This window comes from Leucoraja erinacea, unplaced genomic scaffold, assembly GCF_028641065.1.
Source record: "Leucoraja erinacea ecotype New England unplaced genomic scaffold, Leri_hhj_1 Leri_390S, whole genome shotgun sequence".
Lineage (NCBI taxonomy): Eukaryota > Metazoa > Chordata > Chondrichthyes > Rajiformes > Rajidae > Leucoraja > Leucoraja erinaceus.
Window position 1 is genome coordinate 36,149 of NW_026576291.1, and position 19,076 is coordinate 55,224.

At 47.9% G+C, this 19,076-nt stretch overlaps 1 protein-coding gene across 1 annotated transcript in view; it reads left to right on the top strand.

Moving 5' to 3' along the window:
* Positions 1–7,774: 7,774 nt before the first annotated feature.
* LOC129693690 (carcinoembryonic antigen-related cell adhesion molecule 5-like) overlaps positions 7,775–19,076 on the top strand; it is a 44,576-nt gene continuing 33,274 nt past the window's right edge. The window contains exons 1-2 of the mRNA XM_055630473.1: positions 7,775–7,967; positions 9,860–10,185. The gene's annotated coding sequence lies outside the window, so the exon portion shown is untranslated. The remainder of the gene's footprint in view (positions 7,968–9,859; positions 10,186–19,076) is intronic.

Genomic DNA, 19,076 nt, shown 5'->3' on the forward strand with positions numbered 1-19,076 from the left:
GGATGTTTCGGAATCAGGGAATATTAGAGAGTGAAGTGAATGTCGCCGAGTGTAATCGGGGAACAGTGAGTGTTACACAAATGGATCTGTCTCTGAAAACGGTTGACCGGGATGTTGCCGCGATGGAGAAGGGAGTCTTCCTTTGGGCCGGCAATATTTTTGGTCCTGGGTACAGCTTAAATTTTCGGATCCACAGTCTACTCATAACTATGCAGCCTGTCTTTTAGCCCATGCTAGCCCTCGTTGCTTCTCCAGGTAAGTCCCCGTCCAAATCCCCGCGCAACAGCAGGTGAGAAGCGGCAGTGACGGGGTGGGTCCGGTATCAATGTCTGTAGCTCGGCAAATCCATATAACCATATAACAATTACAGCACGGAAACAGGCCATCTCGACCCTTCTAGTCCGTGCCGAACACATAATCTCCCCTAGTCCCATATACCTGCGCTCAGACCATAACCCTCCATTCCCTTCCCATCCATATAACTATCCAATTTATTTTTAAATGATAAAAACGAACCTGCCTCCACCACCTTCACTGGAAGCTCATTCCACACAGCCACCACTCTCTGAGTAAAGAAGTTCCCCCCTCATGTTACCCCTAAACTTCAGTCCCTTAATTCTCAAGTCATGTCCCCTTGTTTGAATCTTCCCAACTCTCAGTGGGAAAAGCTTTTCCACGTCAACTCTGTCTATCCCTCTCATCATTTTAAAAACCTCTATCAAGTCCCCCCTTAACCTTCTGCGCTCCAAAGAATAAAGCCCTAACTTGTTCAACCTTTCTCTGTAACTTTCTCTGTAAATCCATGACGTGTCCCTTTAAGAAATCTTCGACAGAGTAATGGATAATGTGTTGATGCTGCCTGCCTGTTTGTGGGGATCAGAGGTTTATCACCCACCGCCTGTTATTTTTTACATTGCTACTGTTGTGTATTTAGATGCTTGGAACAGATTTAAATAAGGCTCGGACACGGCTCTTACAAGCTACCTTGAGACCCCCCACCCCGCACATGCGTTCTTGCACAAGACATCACATATACTAATTACATATGCTAATTACATCACACAACTAACACTCCTCCTCCTTTGAGGCAGGTAACACCATTTCTATTACAAACACCGCACTCCTTCCCTTTTAAGTCAATTTCACCTGAAACGCATATGCTCTTTTCATAGAAACATAGAAACATAGAAATTAGGTGCAGGAGTAGGCCATTCCGCCCTTCGAGCCTGCACCGCCATTCAATATGATCATGGCTGACCATCCAACTCAGTATCCCGTACCTGCCTTCTCTCCATACCCTCTGATCCCCTTAGCCACAAGGAATCTCTGGAATTCTCTGCCACAGAAAGTAGTTGAGGCCACACAGTTCATTGGCTATATTTAAGAGGGAGTTAGATGTGGCCCTTGTGGCTAAAGGGATCAGGGGGTATGGAGAGAAGGCAGGTACAGGATACTGAGTTGGATGATCAGCCATGATCATATTGAATGGCGAATGGTGCAGGCTCGAAGGGCCGAATGGCCTCTACTCCTGCACGTATTGTTTCTATGTGTGACTCTGTGACCGGTGTTGATTGGGGTATGTTGGATAGCATTGGCAAGTTGGGCTGAAGGGCCTGTTTCTGTTCAGTGTGATTCTGTGACTAGTGTTGATGGGGTATGTTGGATAGCATTGGCAAGTTGGGCTGAAGGGCCTGTTTCTGTTCAGTGTGATTCTGTGACTAGTGTTGACGGGGTATGTTGGATAGCATTGGCACGTTGGGCCAAGGGTTGTCGGTTTTCACGCATTTCCATCTCGGTTGGGGAACCGGCACCAGCTCTCCCCATTCCTCTATAAATCATGTACCACAAAACCACAAGGATAGCCACGAACGCACACACACACACAACCACAACAAGACCCACACCCAAGATGATCCGGGCCAAGTGTTGGGTCAGTCTCCACTCCGCACAACGTAAAATTCATTGACTCTGAAATGACAAAAAGCCACAACTTATTTTCTTGATATGGAAACATAGAAACATAGACAATATGTGCAGGAGTAGAGGCCATCCGGCCCTTCGAGCCTGCACCATTCACCATTCAATATGATCATGGCTGATCATCCAACTCAGTATCCTGTACCTGCCTTCCCTCCATACCCCCTGATCCCCTTAGCCACAAGGGCCACATCTAACTCCTCTTAAATATAGCCAATGAGCTGTGTGGCCTCAACTACCTTCTGTGGCAGAGAATTCCACAGACTCACCACTCTCTGTGTGTGAAAAAAATGTTTTTCTCATCTCGGTCTAAAAGATTTCCCCCTTATCCTTAAACTGTGTGTGTGGCCCCTTGTTCTGGACTTCCCCAACATCGGGAACAATCTTCCTGCATCTAGCCTGTCCAACCCCTGAAGAATTTTGTAAGTTTCTATAAGATCCCCCCTCAATCTTCTAAATTCTAGCGAGTATAAACGAAGTCTATCCAGTCTTTCTTCATAAGACAGTCCTGACATCCCAGGAATCAGTCTGGTGAACCGTCTCTGTACTCCCTCTATGGCAATAATGTCCTTCCTCAGATTTGGAGACCAAAACTGTACACAATACTCCAGGTGTGGTCTCACCAAGACCCTGTACAACTGCAGTAGAACCTCTCTGCTCCTATACTCAAATCCTTTATGTGTAAATTGTGTTGTGTCTCGGGTCTATTTCGTTTTGTAATGTATGGCTGCAGAAACGACATTTCGTTTGGACCTCAACGGGGTCCAAGTGACAAATAAATTGCATTGTGTATTTAAAGACAGCGGAGTCAGGGGATATGGAGGGCAGGCAGGAACGGGGTACTGATTGTGTACGTGTGCAATATATGTCCCTCTGGTTTATGTACATGCAACTGTGTGCGCGCAGTTAGTCGATGATACGTTCTGGCGGAGATTTCCTGAACATGTGGACATATAATACAGCTAAACATTGTTGCCAGACGCCACCTCCTGTACGTTTGAAACTGTTTCTGACAAAGTCGGATGTGCTTCGCCTTCCCTTACGGTTGACGTCTTAGAACCAATGACACTTGTCGCGTTATCTCCCCCCTTGAATCCATCCGAGGACCCAAATAGTCCTTCCAGGTGCGGCAGAGGTTCACCTGCATCTCCTCCAACCTCACCTATTGCATCCGCTATTTTTAGGTGTCAGCTGCTATAATTAGAAGTCTGATCTTGACCACTTCATGTTGCCCTGTATATTGATTTTAGAAAAAATACGTTGCCACTTACGGCTGTGATTTTTGTCCATCTTACTCAGAGTCCCCCTCCGCTCATCAGGTGCCGAGGATTTTTGCCATCCATGAAAGATAAAAGAATTATTATTGTTTTAAAAAATGTTGGGATTCTCTCTCCTGTCAATCACGCCATGAAGGCCAATCCGCTTCTGGTGGTTGGGGGGGGGGGGGGGGGGGGGGGTGAATGGCGGTGCTGCCTCGAAGGGCCGAATGGCCACCTCCTGCACCTGTTGTCTGATGTCTGTTGTCAGTTGAGATGCTGCCTGTCCCGCTGAGTTACTCCAGCACTTTGTACCTGTCCACGTTCTCCACAGAGATGCTGCCTGCCTGACCCTGCATGACCCGCTGAGTTACTCCAGCACTTTGCACTTTGATTCCTGGGATGTCAGGACTGTCTTATGAAGAAAGACTGGATAGACTTGGTTTATACTCTCTAGAACTTAGAAGACTGAGAGGGGACCTTATAGAAACTTACAAACTTCTTAAGGGGTTGGACAGGCTAGATGCAGGAAGATTGCTCCCGATGTTGGGGAAGTCCAGGACAAGGGGTCACAGCTTAAGGATAAGGGGGAAATCCTTTAAAACCGAGATGAGAAGAACTTTTTTTCACACAGAGAGTGGTGAATCTCTGGAACTCTCTGCCACAGAGGCTATTCGAGGCCAGTTCATTGGCTATATTTAAGAGGGAGTTAGATGTGACCCTTGTGGCTAAGGGGATCAGAGGGTATGGAGAGAAGGCAGGTACGGGATACTGAGTTGGATGATCAGCCATGATCATATTGAATGGCGGTGCAGGCTCGAAGGGCCGAATGGCCTACTCCTGCACCTAATTTCTATGTTTCTATGTTTCTATACTCTCTAGAACTTAGAAGACTGAGAGGGGACCTTATAGAAACTTACAAAACTTCTTAAGAGGTTGGACAGGCTAGATGCAGGAAGATTGTTCCCGATGTTGTGGAAGTCCAGGACAAGGGGTCACAGCTTAAGGATAAGGGGGAAATCCTTTAAAACCGAGATGAGAAGAACTTTTTTCACACAGAGAGTGGTGAATCTCTGGAACTCTCTGCCACAGAGGGTAGTTGAGGCCACACAGTTCTTTGGCTATATTTAAGAGGGAGTTAGATGTGGCCCTTGTGGCTAAGGGGATCAGAGGGTATGGAGAGAAGGCAGGTGCGGGATACTGAGTTGGATGATCAGCCATGATCATATTGAATGGCGGTGCAGGCTCGAAGGGCCGAATGGCCTACTCCTGCACCTAATTTCTATGTTTCTATGTTTCTATGTTGGGGAAGTCCAGAACAAGGGGTCACAGCTTAAGGATAAGGGGGAAATCCTTTAAAACCGAGCTGAGAAGAACTTTTTTCACACAGAGAGTGGTGAATCTCTGGAACTCTCTGCCACAGAGGGTAGTTGAGGCCACAGTTCATTGGCTATATTTAAGAGGGAGTTAGATGTGGCCCTTGTGGCTAAGGGGATCAGGGGGTATGGAGAGAAGGCAGGTACGGGATACTGAGTTGGATGATCAGCTATGATCATATTGAATCAGGAAGTTTTCAAGAAAGAGCTCTTTAAGACAGTGCAGTCAAGGGGATATGGGGAGAATGGCGGTGCAGGCTCGAACGGCCGAATGGCCTACTCCTGCACCTAATTTCTATGTTTCTATGTTTCTTTGTACCTGTCCACGTTCTACACAGAGATGCTGCCTGTCTGACCCGCTGAGTTACTCCAGCACTTCCCCCCTTTAGCTTCGGTGTGAACCAGCATCAACAGTTCCTTCCCACACAGAAGCAGTGATCTCATTTGTTACAGATTCGCCGAGGCTGCCGAATTTAGCAACACAAAAAAACAACGCCGGAGAGAGACAGACGCCCGCCCTTTGCAATATCCGTTCCTGCTTTCAGTTAACGGTGAGGTGGTGAAGGAGAAAGGGCGGGTTGGCGGGCGGGCAGAACAATCTGGAAACTCCCGAGTGAGTGAGACTTTCCATGAAATACCGCAGCCAAGACTTTCCTCGGCCTTTTTTTCCCCTTTAGCTATTTGAAGAATGTGTTGTAAACAGAAATTCGAGGCGCGGTTCACCCCCCATCAAACAGCTGCTGGCAATGAATTTTCTGACTGTTGAGGCGTTATTTCATCGACCCTGGATATTGTTTACAACCTCTATGACGGGACAACAGTAGTGGGGAAACTGCTAGAGTCAGTTATTAAAGATGGGATAGCAGCACATTTGGAAAGTGGTGAAATCATTGGACAAAGTCAGCATGGATTTACGAAAGGTAAATCATGTCTGACGAATCTTATAGAATTTTTCGAGGGTGTAACTAGTAGCGTGGATAGGGGAGAACCAGTGGATGTGGTGTATCTGGACTTCCAGAAGGCTATCGACAAGGTCCCACATAAGAGATTAGTATACAAACTTAAAGCACACGGCATTGGGGGTTCAGTATTGATGTGGATAGAGAACTGGCTGGCAAACAGGAAGCAAAGAGTAAGAGTAAACGGGTCCTTTTCACAATGGCAGGCAGTGACTAGTGGGGTACCGCAAGGCTCAGTGCTGGGACCCCAGTTATTTACAATATATATTAAGGATCTGGATGAGGGAATTGAAGGCAATATCTCCAAGTTTGCGGATGACACTAAGCTGGGGGGCAGTGTTAGCTGTGAGGAGGATGCTAGGAGACTGCAAGGTGACTTGGATAGGCTGGGTGAGTGGGCAAATGTTTGGCAGATGCAGTATAATGTGGATAAATGTGAGGTTATCCATTTTGGTGGCAAAAAAAAAAACGGGAAAGCAGACTATTATCTAAATGGTGGCCGATTGGGAAAGGGGGAGATGCAGCGAGACCTGGGTGTCATGGTACACCAGTCATTGAAGGTAGGCATGCTGGTGCAGCAGGCAGTAAAGAAGGCAGGTACGGGATACTGAGTTGGATGATCAGCCATGATCATATTGAATGGCGGTGCAGGCACGAAGGGCCGAATGGCCTACTCCTGCACCTAATTTCTATGTTTCTATGTTTCTAACAGCATTAGACACGGGAGCAGAATTAGCCCCTTCGGCCCATCGAGTCTTGCTATCGAGGGAGCCCAGCGTAGGTTCACCAGGTTAATTCCCGGGATGGCGGGACTGTCATATGCTGAGAGAATGGAGCGGCTGTGGGCTTGTACACTCTGTGGAGTTTAGAAGAATGAGAGGGGATCTTATTGAAACATGTAAGATTATTAAGGGTTTGGACACGCTAGAGGCAGGAAATATATTCCCGATGTTGGGGGAGTCCAGAACCAGGGGCCACACACACACACACACACACACACACACACACACACACACACACACACACACACACACACACACACACACACACACACACACACACACACACACACACACACACACACACACACACACACACACACACACACACACACACACACACACACACACACACACACACACACACACACACACACACACACACACACACACACAGTTTAAGAATAAGTGGTCGGCCATTTAGAACGGAGACGAGGAAACACTTTTTCACACAGAGAGTGGTGAGTCTGTGTGGAATTCTCTGCCTCAGAGGGCGGTGGAGGCCGGTTCTCTGGGTGCTTTCAAGAGAGAGCTAGATAGGGCTCTTAAAGATAGCGGAGTCGGGGGGAGAAGGCAGGAACGGGGTACTGATTGGGGATGATCAGCCGTGATCACATTGATTGGTGGTTCTGAAGTTTTAAAGACGCGAGAGACTCCACTCACCGGCTGGATAGTTCTCTTAAAGATAGCGGAATCAAGGGATATGCTTACCCCTTAGTCTCAAAAAATGTGAGTGTGTGTGTGTGTGTGTGTGGGTCTGTGTGTGTGTGTGTGTGTGTGTGTGTCTGTGTGTGTGTGTGTGTGTGTGTGTGTGTGTGTGTGTGTGTGTGTGAGTGTGTGTGTGTGTGTGTGTGTGTGTCTGTGTGTGTGTGTGTGTGTGTGTCTGTGTGTGATTGTGTGTGTGTGTGTGTGTGTGTGTGTGTGTGTGTGTGTGTGTGTGTGTGTGTGTGTGTGTGTGTGTGTGTGTGTGTGTGTGTGTGTGTGTGGGGGGGGGGGTCAGTGTGTGTGTGTGGCCCCTGGTTCTGGACTCCCCCAACATGGGGAACATGTTTCCTGCCTCTAGCGTGTCCAAGCCCTTAATAATCTCACATATGTTTCAGTAAGATGTCCCTCTCATCCTTTTAAATTCCAGGGTGTACAAGCCCAGCGGTTCAATTCTCTCAGCATATGACTGTCCCGCCGTGCCTTGTAATCCTTGGCCGTGGGAGGGGAGAGAGGTGGGCAGGGGTGAGGAGTTGTATTTTTGTGGGGGGTGGTGACTGGGTGTGGCAGCGCTGCTGGAAAAACGCCGCGAACAATCGCCGCTTGTGAACGGATACGAGGAAGGGCTGCGGTGCCTGGCCGTTTCCTGCCTATTTGGGAGTTGTTTAGACGGCTGAGGGCAGGGAGAGGGAGGGGAGGGGGATGTGTTTCGCTGCAGATAAGAGCGGCGGGAAGTTGGAAGCGGGCCCACACAGCTCTGCATTCCGACGGCGTGACTCATCCTCTCCAGCCCCTGCAGGCAGGCGGTTTCGAGCAGAGCTGAGCAGAGCAGCCGAGCAGCAGGAACCGAATGCCGCCACGCTGACATGAAAACACACGGATTCCCTCTGCTTCTCTCCACGCTCTTCCTCGCCGCTGGTGAGTCGAGTCTGTAAAACTTCGGAACTATGCCATCGTAAACCGAGCTGTTATTTGGAGAATCGCGTTCAGAACCAGTTCTTGTCTGATTTTCTCACAGAGAGTTGTGTATCTGTGGAATTCGCTGCCTCGGAGGGCGGTGGAGGCCGGCTCTCTGGATACTTTCAAGAGAGAGCTGGATAGGGCTCTTAAAGATAGCGGAGTCAGAGGAGAGAAGGCAGGAACGGGGTACTGATTTGGGACGATCAGCCATGATCACATCGAATAGCGGTGCTGGCTCGAAGGGCCGAATGGCCTGAACTCCTGCACCTATTGTCTATTGTCGTTAAAAGATGGAAAAACAGCAGAGCTGTGCTTAGATTGTTGCTAGCACCGGAGGATCCTGAGCTACAGAGAGAGGTTGGGACAGGCAGGGACTTTATACCTCAGCAGCGCAGCAGACCGAGGGGTGATCTTATAGCGAAGACAGATACAAAAAGCTGGGCGGGGTGACTCAGCGGGACAGGCAGCATTTCTGGAGAGAAGGAATGGGTGACGTTTCGGGTCGAGACCCTTCTTCAGACTGTTTAGTCAGAGGGTGGCGAATCTGTGGAATTCACTGCCACAGAAGGCGGCGGAGGTCAAGTCAATGGATATCTTTAAGGCCGAAGGGGTTGATATATTCCTGATTAGTGCGGGTGTCAGGGGTTATGGGGAGAAGGCAGGAGAACGCGGTTGAGAGGGAGAGATAGATCAGCCGTGATTTGGTCTCCAAATCTGAGGAAGGACATTATTGCCATAGAGGGAGTGCAGAGAAGGTTCACCAGACTGATTCCTGGGATGTCAGGAATGTCTTATGAAGAAAGACTGAATAGACTTGGTTTATACTCTCTAGAATTTAGGAGATTGAGAGGGGGCCTGCCTTCTCTCCATACCCCCTGATCCCTTTAGCCACAAGGGCCACATCTAACTCTCTGTTAAATATAGCCAATGAACTGTGTGGCCTCAACTACCTTCTGTTGCAGAGAATTCCACAGATTCACCACTCTCTTTGTGAAAAACGTTCTCTCATCTCGGTCCTAAAAGATTTCCCCCTTATACCTTAAACTGTGACCCCTTGTCCTGTACTCCCTCTATGGCAAGAATGTCTTTCCTCAGGATTAGGAGACCAAAACTGTACGCAATACTCCAGGTGTGGTCTCACCAAGACCCTGTACAACTGCAGTAGAACCTCCCTGCTCCTAGACTCAAATCCTCTATGGCAAGAATGTCTTTCCTCAGATTAGGAGACCAAAACTGTGCGCAATACTCCAGGTGTGGTCTCACCAAGACCCTGTACAACTGCAGTAGAACCTCCCTGCTCCTAGACTCAAATCCTCTATGGCAAGAATGTATTTCCTCAGATTAAGAGACCAAAACTGTACGCAATACTCCAGGTGTAGTCTCACCAAGACCCTGTACAACTGCAGTAGAACCTCCCTGCTCCTAGACTCAAATCCTCTATGGCAAGAATGTCTTTCCTCAGATTAGGAGACCAAAACTGTACGCAATACTCCAGGTGTGGTCTCACCAAGACCCTGTACAACTGCAGTGGAACCTCCCTGCTCCTAGACTCAAATCCTCTATGGCAAGAATGTCTTTCCTCAGATTAGGAGACCAAAACTGTACGCAATACTCCAGGTGTGGTCTCACCAAGACTCTGTACAACTGCAGTAGATCCTCCCTGCTCCTAGACTCAACTCCTCTTGTTATGAAGGCCAACAGGCCAGAACTGTACGCAATACTCCAGGTGTGGTCTCACCAAGACCCTGTACAACTGCACAGTGGAACCTCCCTGCTCCTAGACTCTATCGATCTCTGACTCTAAGTTGGACCGACGCGGCTAATTCGCGGGGCCCCGTTTGTCGTTTCAGGCCACTCGGCGGCGGAGGAGAGGGCGACGGCGATCGTGGCGGCGGTGGGAGCGGAGTTGGTGCTTCATGTGGACGACGCCGCCGACTCCCGGAGCCCGGAGCGATATTAAGCGGCGCCTGGCATTTCGGCTGCACAGACGTGGCGTTGTGGATAGGTAACGCCACCGACATCAGCAACGCCTACACGGGGCGAGCGGAGCTGCTCAGTAACGGGACCCTGACTCTCCGCTCCCTGAAGGCCAACGACAGCGGAGATTACCAGACCACATTCAACCCGCCTTTCTCCAATGTGTCCATCACGTCCACCTTCACACTCACTGTTCTCGGTAAGCAAGGGGCGGGCGGTGCGTTAGGAATATACGCCAGCACTTTGTACCTCTACAGGTTCCCCATCTATGCTGCCTGACCCGTTGAGTTACTCCAGTACTTTGTACCTGTCCACGTTCTCCACAGAGTTAGAATCATAGAAACATAGAAATTAGGTGCAGGAGTAGGCTCATCTCTGTTCTAAATGGCCGACCCCTTATTCTTAAACTGTGTGTGCGTGTGTGTGTGTGTGTGTGTGTGTGTGTGTGTGTGTGTGTGTGTTGTGTGTGTGTGTGTGTGTGTGTGTGTGGTGTGTATATGGGTGTGTGTGTGTGTGGTGTTGTGTGTGTGTGTGTGTTGTGTGTGGGTGTGCGTTGTTTGTGTGTGTGTGCCCGTGTGTGTGTGTGTGTGTGTTTGTGTTTGTGGGTGTGTGGGTGTGTGTTTCTTTGTGTTTTTGTGTTTGTGTGTGTGTTTGTGTGTGTGTCTGTGTGTGCGTGCGTGCGTGCGTGTGTGTGTGTGTGTGTGTGTGTGTGTGGCCCCTGGTTCTGGACTCCCCCAACATCGGGAACATGTTTCCTGCCTCTAGCGTGTCCAAACCCTTAATAATCTCATATATGTTTCAATGAGATGCCCTCTCATCCTTCTAAACTCCACAGAGTGTACAAGCCCACAGCCGCTCCATTCTCTCAGCATATGACAGTCCCGCCATCCCGGGAATTAACCTGGACTCCCTCAATAGCAACATTATAGTATCACTTGTCCTTCTCTCCAGAGATGCTGCCTGACCCGCTGAGTTACTCCAGCACTTTGTACCTGTCCATGTTCTCCACAGAGATGCTGCCTGTCTGACCCGCTGAGTTACTCCAGCACGTTGTGCCTATTCCCTGTTTTTATGACAGGATTATTTTCTTACAGAAAAAGTTTCCCTGAAGTGACTCAGAAAAACCTTGGCTCGGAGCCAAGACATGGAGTATCGGAAGAAAGAGAAAGGGAGGGAGAGAGAGGGGGTGAGGGGCAGATAGAGAGTGAGACAGAAAGAAACATAGAAACATAGAAACATAGAAATTAGGTGCAGGAGTAGAGGCCATTCGGCCCTTCGAGCCTGCACCATTCGCCATTCAATATGATCATGGCTGATCATCCAACTCAGTATCCCGTACCTGCCTTCTCTCCATACCCCCTGATCCCCTTAGCCACAAGGGCCACATCTAACTCCCTCTTAAATATAGCCAATGAACTGTGTGGCCTCAACTACCCTCTGTGGCAGAGAGTTCCAGAGATTCACCACTCTCTGTGTGAAAAAAGTTCTTCTCATCTCGGTTTTAAAGGATTTCCCCCTTATCCTTAAGATGTGACCCCTTGTCCTGGACTTCCCCAACATCGGGAACAATCTTCCTGTATCTAGCCTGTCCAACCCCTTAAGAAGTTTGTAAGTTATCTATAAGATCCCCTCTCAATCTCCTAAATTCTAGAGAGTATAAACCAAGTCTATCCAATCTTTCTTCATAAGACAGTCCTGACATCCCACGAATCTGTCTGGTGAACCGTCTCTGCACTCCCTCTATGGCAATAATGTCCTTCCTCAGATTTGGAGACCAAAACTGTACGCAATACTCCAGGTGTGGTCTCACCAAGACCCTGTACAACTGCAGTAGAACCTCGCTGCTCCTATACTCAAATCCTCTTGCTATGAAAGCCAACATACCATTCGCTTTCTTTACTGGCTGCTGCACCTGCATGCCTACCTTCAATGACTGGTGTACCATGACACCCAGGTCTCGCTGCATCTCCCCCTTTCCCAGTCGACCACCATTTAGATAATAGTCTGTTCCCGTTTTTGCCACCAAAATGGATAACCTCACATTTATCCACATTATACTGCATGTCTGCCCGTCTGACCCGCTGAGTTACTCCAGCACATTGTACCTAGAAGGGTTAGAGGGGATCTTATTGAAACATATATGACTATTAAGGGTTTGGACACGCTAGAGGCAGGAAACCTGTGCCTGATGTTGGGGGAGTCCAGAACCAGGGGTCACACACAATTTAAGAATAAGGGGTCGGCCATTTAGAACGGAGACGAGGAAACAATTTTTCACCCTGAGAGTTGTGAGTCTGTGGAATTCGCTGCCACAGAGGGCGGCGGAGGCCGGTTGTCTGGATGCTTTCAAGAGAGAGTTAGGTAGAACTCTTAGGGATAGCGGAGTGAGGAGATATGGGGAGAAGGCAGGAACAGGGTACTGATTGTGGATGATCAGCCATGATCACATTGAATGGCGGTGCTGGCTCGAAGGGCCGAATGGCCTCTACTCGTGCACCTATTGTCTATGTTTCTATGGCTGATCATCCAACTCAGTATCCCATACCTGCCTTCTCTCCATACCCCCTGATCCCTTTAGCCACAAGGGCCACATCTAACTCCCTCTTAAACGTGTGAGTGTGTGTCTGCGTGTATCTGTGTATCACACATACATATACATACACACACAGGACCGCATACATATATACACACACACACACACAAGGACACACACACATACACACACACAGGACCGCATACACACACCCTCACACACAGATTCATATATATATACACACTCACTCACACATATATATATATACATACACATACACATATACATACACACACACATATATATATACACACATACATACACACACATACACACACACACATATACACACACACACACACACACACACACACACACACACATACACAGACACGCATACACACATATATATATACACACACACACACACACACACACACACATGTCTATTGTCTAGTGAGATGCCCTTCTTCACCAATTCCTTCTCTCCAGACCATAGACAATAGCCAATAGGTGCCTTATAGGCCATAATTGCAGGAGTAGGTCAAACTGTACAGAATACTCCAGGTGTGGTCTCACCAGGGCCATGTACAACTGCAGAAGGACCTCTTTGCTCCTCTACTCAACTGCTCTGGTTATGAAGGCCAACATGCCATTGGCTTTCTTCACTGCCTGCTGCACCTGCATGCTTACATTCATTGACTGATGAACAAGGACCCCCAGATCCCATTGTACTTCCCCTTTTCCCAACTTGACACCATTTAGATAATAATCTGCCTTCGGTTTTTGCCACCAAAGTGGATAACCTCACATTTATCCACATTAAACTGTATCTGCCATGCATCTGCCCACTCCCCCAACCTGTCCAAGTCACCCTGCATTCTCATAGCATCCTCCTCACAGTTCACACTGCCACCCAGCTTTGTGTCATCTGCACATTTGCTAATGTTCCTTTGTGCAACTATGAATTTTTGATATAAGTCGTATATGTTGTACATATACAAGTGTTTGAGGTTGTCGGTGGGGGTGTGGGGGCGATTTGCAATAATATTGCGCGTTAGTAAATTCAGGTCAGATTGGAATGAATGTATCTTCCAAACGCGCTTGTTCCTGTAAGTCATAAATGTACAGCGATATCAGTGGCTCTCAAAATAGCTTTGCCAGCGGCATGTTAAGATCGCGAGTCCCCAATCATTCCCCGCAGATGAAGATGCAGCAGGCAGTAAAGAAAGCGAATGGTATGTTAGCTTTCATTGCAAAAGGATTTGAGTGTAGGAGCAGGGAGGTTCTACTGCAATTGTACATGGTCTTGGTGAGACCACACCTGGAGTATTGCGTACAGTTTTGGTCTCCAAATCTGAGGAAGGACATTATTGCCATAGAGGGAGTGCAGAGACAGTTCACCAGACTGATTCCTGGGATGTCAGGACTGTCTTATGAAGAAAGACTGGATAGACTTGGTTTATACTCTCTAGAATTTAGGAGATTGAGAGGGGATCTTATAGAAACTTACAAAATTCTTAAGGGGTTGGACAGGCTAGATGCAGGAAGATTGTTCCCGATGTTAGGGAAGTCCAGGACGAGGGGTCACAGCTTAAGGATAAGGGGGAAATCCTTTAAAACCGAGATGAGAAGAACATTTTTCACACAGAGAGTGGTGTATCGCTGGAACTCTCTGCCACGGAGGGTAGTTGAGGCCAGTTCATGGGCTATATTTAAGAGGGAGTTAGATGTGGCCCTTGTGGCGAAGGGGATTAGGGGGGATGGAGAGAAGGCAGGTACGGGATACTGAGTTGGATGATCAGCCATGATCATATTGAATGACGGTGCAGGCTCGAAGGGCCGATTGGCCTACTCCTGCACCTAATTTCTATGTTTCTATGTTTCTAACAGCATTAGACACGGGAGCAGAATGAGCCCCTTCGGCCCATCGAGTCTTGCTATCGAGGGAGCCCAGCGTAGGTTCACCAGGTTAATTTCCGGGATGGCGGGACTGTCATATGCTGAGAGAATGGAGCGGCTGTGGGCTTGTACACTCTGTGAAGTTTAGAAGGATGAGAGGGCATCTTAGTGAAACATATAAGATTGTTAAGTGTTTGAACACGCTAGAGGCAGGAAATATATTCCCGATGTTGGGGGTGTCCAGAACCATAGCTGATATTTTCATTTGAAAATATGTATTTCCTTGACAACCGCAGGCCTGCAAATTACCCCTGACCCCCGTCCAACCCCCCCCCCCCCCCCCCCCCCCCCGCGAATCAAGCAAGCATTTCCTCTCGCTTAAACCACACCGTTGCAACTTCCTGACGTGGAAACTGCAATGACGGGTAGACAGAATAGATCGGGTAGACAGAATCAAAGAGTCTCTTGCCCAGAGTAGGGGAATCTAGGACCAGAGGACATCAGTTCTAGGTGAAGGGGGAAATATTTAATAGGAATCTGAGGGGTAACTTTTCCACACAGAGGGTGGTGGGTGTATGGAACGAGCCACGATTTAACATAGAACATAGAAACATAGAAATTAGGTGCAGGAGTAGAGGCCATTCGGCCCTTCGAGCCTGCATCATTCGCCATTCAATATGATCATGGCTGATCATCCAACTCAGTATCCCGTACCTGCCTTCTCTCCATACCCCCTGATCCCCTTAGCCACAAGGGGCACATCTAACTACCTCTTAAATATAGCCAATGAACTGTGGCCTCAACTATCCTCTGTGGCAGAGAGTTCCAGAGATTCACCACTCTCTGTGTGAAAAAGGTTCTTCTCATCTCGGTTTTAAAGGATTTCCCCCTTATCCTTAAGCTGGGACCCCTTGTCCTGGACTTCCCCAACATCGGGAACAATCTTCCTGCATCTAGCCTGCCCAACCCCTCAAGAATTTTGTAAGTTTCTATAAGATCCCCTCTCAATCTCCTAAATGCTAGAGAGTATAAACCAAGTCTATCCAGTCTTTCTTCATAAGACAGTCCTGACATCCCAGGAATCAGTCTGGTGAACCGTCTCTGCACTCCCTCTATGGCAATAATGTCCTTCCTCAGATTTGGAGACCAAAACTGTACGCAATACTCCAGGTGTGGTCTCACCAAGACCCTGTACAACTGCAGTAGAACCTCCCTGCTCCTATACTCAAATCCTTTTGCAATGAAAGCTAACATAAGAATAAGGAATTAAGACGGAGACGAGGAAACACTTTTTCACCCAGAGAGTTGTGAGTCTGAGGGATTCTCTGCCTCAGAGGGCGGTGGAGGCAGGTTCTCTGGATGTTTTCAAGAGAGAGCGAGATATGGCTCTTAAAGACAGCGGAATCAGGGGATATGGGGAGAGGCAGGAACATAGATACATAAATATGTCTGGTCTTCCCAATAGCCAGAGAATGGAATGAGATTTGTCTGTAATGGTAGGGTTATCTAAATTAAGTATTTGACAAAATAACATTAGTTTTGAGCAAGATTTACAAATGATGTATAACTTAAGGATGGTTTTATTCAGCGACCATAGAAACATAGAAACATAGACAATAGGTGCAGTAGTAGAGGCCATTCGGCCCTTAGAGCCTACACCATTCGCCATTCAATATGATCATGGCTGATCATCCAACTCAGTATCCTGTACCTGCCTTCTCTCCATACCCCATGATCCCTTTAGCCACAAGGGCCACATCTAACTCCCTCTTAAATATAGCCAATGAACTGTGTGGCCTCAACTACCTTCTGTGGCAGAGAATTCCACAGATTCACCACTCTCTGTGTGAAAAATGATTTTCTCATCTCGGTCCTAAAAGACTTCCCCCTTATCCTTAAACTGTGTGGCCCCTTGTTCTGGACTTCCCTAACATCGGGAACAATCTTCCTGCATCTAGCCTGTCCAACCCCTTAAGAATTTTGTAAGTTTCTATAAGATCCCCCCTCAATCTTCTAAATTCTAGCAAGTACAAGCCGAGTCTATCCAGTCTTTCTTCATATGAAAGTCCTTATATAGGACGTACATGGTAAATGGAATTGAGGAATGCAGTTGAACAGAGGGATCTAGGAATAACTGTGCATAGTTCCCTGAAGGTGTAATCTCATGTAGATCGGGTGGTAAAGAAAGCTTTTGGTATGCAGGTGTAGAGGCCATTCGGCCCTTCGAGCCTGCACCATTCGCCATTCAATATGATCATGGCTGATCATCCAACTCAGTATCCCGTACCTGCCTTCTCTCCATACCCCCTGATCCCTTTAGCCACAAGGGCCACCTCTAACTCCCTCTTAAATATAGCCAATGAACTGTGTGGCCTCAACTACCTTCTGTGGCAGAGAATTCCACAGATTCACCACTCTCTGTGTGTGAAAAAAAATGTTTTTCTCATCTCGGTCCTAAAAGATTTCCCCCTTATCCTTAAAACTTGATGATGGAGTTCACACTGTGACTGGCTACGCAGTCATGAGTATAGAGTGAGTACAGCAGGGGGCTGAGCATGAGTACAGCAGGGGGCTGAGCATTCATTAGTATAGAGTGAGTACAGCAGGGGGCTGAGCACTTATGAGTATAGAGTGAGACTTTCCCCTTATCCTTAAATTGTGTGTGTGGCCCCTTGTTCTGGACTTCCCCAACATCGGGAACCCCATGATCCCATTAGCCCCAAGGGCCACACAGGTACAGGATACTCGAAGGGCCGAATGGGCTACTCCTGCACCTATTGTCTATGTTTCTATGTTTCTATGTTAAAGCCTGTGCCCTCTAGTTTTTAAATACTCCTCCCTGGAAAATAAAGTCTGAGCGAATGCTGTGTTTAGACAAAGATCTCGTGGTCTCTCCCCCTTCAATACAGTCAGTGTTCACAACACAAATCGCAAGGCGGTTCAGAGAAATATCACATCTTTCCCATGTGTCATGTGGAAAAATCAAACAACATATTTCGATTAAAATGCGGCCTTTGTTCGCGCCGTGACCGGTGACGTCCAAGGATAATATTAGATTTCACGGTCGTGAATTGTCAAGACTTGTTTGTGTCAGGGATTGGGAGAAGCGCAAGGAGACGGCAATGTTTGAGGGAACTTTTTAACAAGACCATGTTGGTAACTGAGAGTTTGAAGGCACTTGGCCTGTACGCGTAGGAGATTAGAAGCATTTTCACACAGAGTTGTGGCGGGTATTATGGGAGAAGCTGCCACAGGAGGTAGTTGAGTCTGAGACCATCCCAACGTTTAAGAAACAGTTAGACAGGTACACGGATAGAAACATAGAAAATAAATGCAGCAGAGGCCATAGCCTGCAATTCATAGAAACATAGAAACATAGAAAATAGCAGGAGTAGAGGCCATTCGGCCCTTCGAGTCTGCACCGCCATTCATAGAAACATAGAAACATAGAAAATAGGTGCAGGAGTAGAGGCCATTCGGCCCTTCGAGCCTGCACCATTCGCCATTCATAGAAACATAGAAACGTAGAAAATAGGTGCAGGAGTAGAGGCCATTCGGCCCTTCGAGCCTGCACCATTCGCCATTCATTGAAACATAGAAACATAGAAAATAGGTGCAGGAGTAGAGGCCATTCGGCCCTTCGAGCTTGCACCATTCGCCATTCAATATGATCATGGCTGATCATCCAACTCAGTATCCTGTACCTGCCTTCTCTCCATACCCCCTGATCCCTTTAGCCACAAGGGCCACATCTAACTCCCTCTTAAATATAGCCAATGAACTGTGTGGCCTCAACTACCTTCTGTGGCAGAGAGTTCCACAGATTCACCACTCTCTGTGTGGGGGAAAAAAATGTTTTTCTCATCTCGGTCCTAAAAGATTTCCCCCTTATCCTTAAAACTTGATGATGGAGTTCACACTGTGACTGGCTACGCAGTCATGAGTATAGAGTGAGTACAGCAGGGGGCTGAGCACTCATGAGTATAGAGTGAGTACAGCAGGGGGCTGAGCACTCATGAGTATAGAGTGAGTACAGCAGGGGGCTGAGCACTCATGAGTATAGAGTGAGTACAGCAGAGGGCTGAGCACTCATGAGTATAGAGTGAGTACAGCAGGGGGCTGAGCACTCATTAGTATAGAGTGAGTACAGCAGTGGGCTGAGCACTCATGAGTATAGAGTGAGTACAGCAGTGGGCTGAGCACTCATTAGTGTAGAGTGAGTACAGCAGGGGGCTGAGTCCCCTTGTTTTGGACTTCCCCAACATCGGGAACAATCTTCCTGCATCTAGCCTGTCCAACCTCTTAAGAATTTTGTAAGTTTCTATAAGAAACCCCCCCTCCCCGGTTTGAAGGGATATGGACCAAACGCGGGCAGGAGGGGCTAGTATAGATGGGCAAGTTGGACCGAAGGGCCTGTTTCCACGCTGGATCACACTGTGACTCTTTGAGGGGGGAGGAACCTATTTAAACTTACCCAATAGTGAAAGGCCTGGATAGAGTGGATGTGGAGAGGATGTTTCCACTAGTGGGAGACTCTAGGACCAGAGGGCACAGACTCAGAATTAAAGGACGTTCTTTGAGGAAGGAGATGAGGTGGAACTTTTTGCCACAGAAGGCTGTGGAGTCAGACTCAATGGATATTTTTTAAGTCGGAG